Genomic DNA, 5,671 nt, shown 5'->3' with positions numbered 1-5,671 from the left:
AGAATACAGATAACACAGAACACACACAGACACAGAGAGAGAGAGAGAGAAAGAAAGAGAACACACACAGAATACACACAGAACATGCACATTCACACATATACACACATGCAAACACACACATGGGCACAAAGAAACGCACCCCCCCCCCCCACACACACACACACACACATGCACACACGCACACGCACACACACACACACACACACACACACACACACACACACACACACACACACACACAGGCTATAGTACATCACACACACACACTCACTTCTCAGTGTGTGTGTGCACTGTGCATCTCTGTGTGTGTGTGTGTGAGAGAGGTGTGTGTGTGTGCACTGTGCATCTCTGCGTGTGCGTGTGACAGGTGTGTGTGTGTGTGTGTGTGTGTGTGTGTGTGTGTGCACGATGCATCTTGTGTGTGTGTGTGTGTGCGGTGTGTGTAGGTGTGTGTGTGTGTGTGTGTACTGTGCATATCTGTGTGTGTGTGTGTGTGTGTGTGTGTAAGGGTATTTGTGCATGTGTTTGTGTATTTTTTTATGTACATGTGTGTATGTGCTGTTGCGTGTGTGTGTAGGTATGTGTGTGTGTGTGTGTGTGTGTGTGTGTGTGTGTGTGAGTGTGTGTGTGTGTGTGTGTGTGTGTGTGTGTGTGTGTGTGTGTGTGTGTGTGTGTTCAGGCATGTTTGTATGTTTGTTGCACCCAGAGCAACCATTCTCTTTTAAAACATATATATTTGGAAACTAGTTGATTTAAGGCTTCTAATGGTGTCACTTATATGTTTCTAGGACAAAAACTAGCAGAGATTGAGATGTGTGTTTGGAATAGCTTTTCAAATCCCCAGGGGGGGATTTAGACTTCAGAGGGTTAATACCACCATCTACAGGCCGATGGGTATACAGTCCTGAATGGACACATAAATCCATTTATTTTATAGCCCCCCATGGATGAAATTCCACAAAACTTGGCATACTCCCAGAGGGTGTCAGGTTCATCATACACATGAAATTTGGTGCAGTTCATAACATCTCATCTGAAGATAGGGGCAATTAAAGCAATATTACATTGCATTTTAAATTTTTACCATGGGGGTGCAAATCACAAATGACTGGTTATCAGCTAAGTTGATGCGAGCTCTTGAGACCAACATACCATAAACATTTTGTCATCCTCGGTGCCACGGTTCAGGTAGTTATGTAGGAAAAACTGCAATTTTTGGGCTTAGGGCGGGGGCAGCGCGGGGGGGGAGTGACCCCCGGGGACGAAACGAAAATTTTACACAGAAGTCTACTAGGGCTACATGCCCACCAAGTTTCATGCGCCCCGGAGTTACGGTGTCCCGGGAATCGTTGACGAAAAATGACGGGAAAAAAGAATTAAAAAAAAATAAATAAATAAATAAAAACTTTGACAACAACTATATGACCGCTTCGCTAGCTACGCTAGCGGCGGTCATAATAAACCAAATGAGCCCTCTAGTGTTTAACAGTGTGTTAGTTCATGCTGACTTCTCCTGAAGATCAAGGTGTATAAAAGGCTCTTAGTTGAGTCTGTTAGTTAGACCACATATCTATCTAAAACAAATTATATCCATGTGCATAAGATTAACAAAACAATGTCTTCCAACAAGATTGCAAACAGATTAACTACAATAATGTGCATGTGAGTAGTAACAGTTGAACAACAGACAAGAACACGTGAGTGATTGTGGATTTCTTGTTTTTCAACACATATGTCAACATGCTCTGCAACACACGGTTTTAATGCAAACGCTCCATTAGAGACCTCAAATGTTTCCACTACAGACTGAGCACGCTCTCAGTGTCACACGCACACACACATACTGTACATACATACATACATACTAGGCCTCAGCCCCTTTCATGGCCCCTTCACTGAGTTACATGATATGGGGGTAGTTTGAAATTCATTTCACCTTCGAGTCATGATGGTGTGACACAACAGCTTTTTGTGATTTCCTTTAAATGTTGATCTGCATCCATAATCTCCTCACTACTGAGAGTGGAGATATTAAGTATTTGACTCCATAGAGGAAAGCAGACACACTGTTTTATTTAGTAGTGATAGTAACACATCACATACCGCTCTGAGCATTTCACACCTTTATCACTGTAATGCCCCTCTACTTGGTCTCCCCAAGGCCACTGATACACAGAAATGTTTCAAGGGTCATAGGATGGATGGACAGAGTAGTTTATGTTGTCCTCTTATGTTAACATCTCAGATGACAAAAAAAAAAAAAAATCCGCGTAAAGGGGGTTTCACTTCAAAAGGAGCACTAATCTGCAAAAGAGACACAATCACTTAATTGGTTTGGATGTACTTGGCAATATACTGTAATCCCAGATGCCACAGAACAAGGAGGAGGAGAAGAAGAAAAAGAAGAAGAAAGAGGAGGTGGTGCACACTGCATGACAGCAGCGGCCATAAGTGGAATACATAAAGTATTTGAAAATAAGACAAAACAATAAAGCGGCAAGCAGCAATTAATGGGGTCCAACCAGATATTAAATAGTATTTATGAAGCCCAGTGGCAACAGCAGGCCAAAGGAGTTCTGAAAATAGACATGCTGAACTTCGGTACATCCTGCAAAGCTTGGGAATTGAACCTGGGTCCTACACAGGACAGTCCATCAGCAGGTTGTAGAGGTATAGCCAGAGGGGTGGCTCCGGGTGGCACAGGCCACCCTTGAGATTCAATTGGCCACCCCAGGTGCCACCCCAAAATCCTAGTCTACGATTCGCCATTAAAGGGATAGTTCGGATTTTAAGACACGAAGTTGTATGGGTTCCCTGTCAGCAACGTAGTGCATCAGCACTGACTTTACCCCCGACAGCGTCCTGTGAGCCGAGATCCAGCCGGTTTTTGATCGTTTTTGATGCCGGACTATTTTCTTCAGCAAGTTTCTGGGGTCACGAAAGTAAAGTGTTTTTCTTCTCAAAACCATATGCGTTCAACAGAGTGATATATTTGCACCACAAAAACGTTGTCCAGCTGTCAGTAGCGCGCAGTGATAGGAATCGCGAAAAATAAGTAAGTGATAACGAGGTTTGAATTTTTCCTGGACAACGTTTTTGTGGTGCAAATATATCACTCTGTTGAACGCATATGGTTTTGAGAAGAAAAACACTTTACTTTCGTGACCCCAGAAACTTGCCGGACTACTTTCTTCAGCATCAAAAACGATCTAAAACCGGCTGGATCTCGGCTCACAGGACGCTGTCGGGGGTAAGTCAGTGCTGATGCACTACGTTGCTGACAGGGAACCCATACAACTGCGTGTCTTAAAATCCGAACTATCCCTTTAACAGTCAAAAGCGAGACCTTTCTTGATGCACTTGCAGCGCACTAGTTTGAAATATCAGGCCAGGGTTCAGAAATATAAGCAATCTAGCAAACATGCTTGCAGTAGGCTACATGGCTTATTGTTTTTTTGAGTTTACAATAGGCCTACAGGCTACTGCTTGCGCTAACACAAAAACATATATTTACCCATTTATCTTATCACACACACAGCGACTGTGGAATCACGTCATGTAGGCACATTTTATATCTGCCTATTCTACTCAGCCGACACTGAGTATGTTGTATGTTGTATTGTAGTCTACTGCCCTAAAGTAATATTGACATTGTGGAAAGTTTACATAGCTTAGGCCAGTGTTTCTTAACTGGTGCGGAACCCAAAAGCGGGTTGTGCTACTGATCTGAGTGATGGGAGCCGGAGCTTGTGGCTAAAAATAAATAAAAAATCGCCAATTTAAAATGCTACCTGATCAGATCTAACATTGGCCCGTTATTTTGATTAACTTTCTTTATAGCCTGTCAGTCATTGCCATGGCATGGACATAGACATGTTTATGTGACACACTGTAAAAAAATGTCCCTGTAAAATCATGGTATGCTACTGGCAGCTGTGGTTACCTGTATTCTACTGTTTTTTGGCGGTAATTTTCAACTACAGCATAATGCTGTTTAATGTATCACAGTACACTGCAATACGTACACAGTACTAGTACCGTAAAGTAACAGTACTCTACAAAATGTACACAGTGCTACTGTTAAAATAACACTACTCTACAGCATTTTCACAATACTTGTATCGCTTAAATAACAGTACACTTCAGTTATAAAAGCCAAACACCGTTATACTACTGCGTCCCTACTGTCCTCTTGGAACAGTTTATTGCTGTATAAATACAATTAAAGTATGCCTACTGTCAGCTGAAGTTACCAGCATTCCACTGTTTTTTTTTTATATATACATAAATTTAATATACACTCAGACTAGTATGGAATTAACATTAACAGACAGTTTGCTTGTGAAAATACATTACTGTTTGTGAATGGTGGTGCTGGTGATGTGAACCTTTAAGTTGCTCTTACATCATCCATAGCACCTGTGGAAACTGGTGTGCATCTGAAGAAGAGTGACACTCGAAGAAGAGAACAGGTATATCATTGTGCAGTTGTCCAGTTTCTGAAGTAATTGTAAAAGTAACATGTGTAACGTCTGTCCAAGTAAATTTTGAATGACACACACAATTTAGACTACATAGATTATTTCATGTGGACCATTTGGCTGGAATAAACAGACACACATTGCAGAAAACCTGAACTATGAACCTATACCAAAGCACTAAAACATTTACATGAACATGGACTCTTCCCACTTACTGACCCTGATAATGAGGTACAGTAATGTTTGGCATTACCTCAAGACAGTAATAAACATATTATAGAATGTGTGAATAGATAGAAAGGATAGCATGATAATTCCAGCATATGAAGATATTTTCTCTATCTACCAATTCATTGTCACTAAAAAACTCCCCATGAACTTGTTGGAAACCAAAAGTTGATAGACATGAGAGGAACTTTTCACCTTGAAAGCTTGGACCAAAGATTGCACAATTTCGGCTGAAAATGCTTCCGCATATAGTAGGATGTTCTCATAGTAGGATGTTTCCTCGCATATCGGCCCTTTTTTCTCTCACTCTCCTCATTCTCACCTCCTCTGGTTACAATTATATGAGACATCCTCGATGATGTAAAGCTTTGAACTATTTCTGGGGCACGAGGACTTAGGACACCAGTAGCACCAAGAGCCAGAAAAAAGCAACACTCACCTCAAAAATATTTAAATGAATGAATAAAAATCCAGAGAACAATAGACCAGTCATCACTACTTCAGTTGTTGTTAAGGGTTTGCCTACATTTTGTGACAGGACGCAACCGCTGTGCTTTATATTACACACGCCTTTCACTTAGACCTGTTTTTTTCCAGGCTATGTTTTCTATGGTAGCCCTTTGTTCGTCAATAGTGAACTGTTTTGTCACTGACTATGAGATCACGGTGAAATTAGTTTAACTTTGCCCATGAGTTCAAATAATAGGCGAGTGCAGATGCATGTACACTGTAGGCTATATTCTGCGAGTCACAAACATGATGCCACAATGCGCTGGGTGTAAGATAGGTCCTTTGAGTGTTTCAAAGGACAGTGTTAATACATCCCCTTGTTATTGAAAAATAAGATCGTATTTTTCATATAATTTATTTATGTTATCATTTTAGGTTGAAGATAAAGAGTTGTGTTATACAAAACATACAAAGCAAGACCCAAGGGAAAAAAAATGAAAACTCTGACT

Source organism: Sardina pilchardus, chromosome 2, assembly GCF_963854185.1.
Source record: "Sardina pilchardus chromosome 2, fSarPil1.1, whole genome shotgun sequence".
NCBI lineage: Eukaryota > Metazoa > Chordata > Actinopteri > Clupeiformes > Clupeidae > Sardina > Sardina pilchardus.
The sequence above is the reverse complement of the archived record's forward strand: the minus strand, read 5'-3'. Positions refer to the sequence as shown.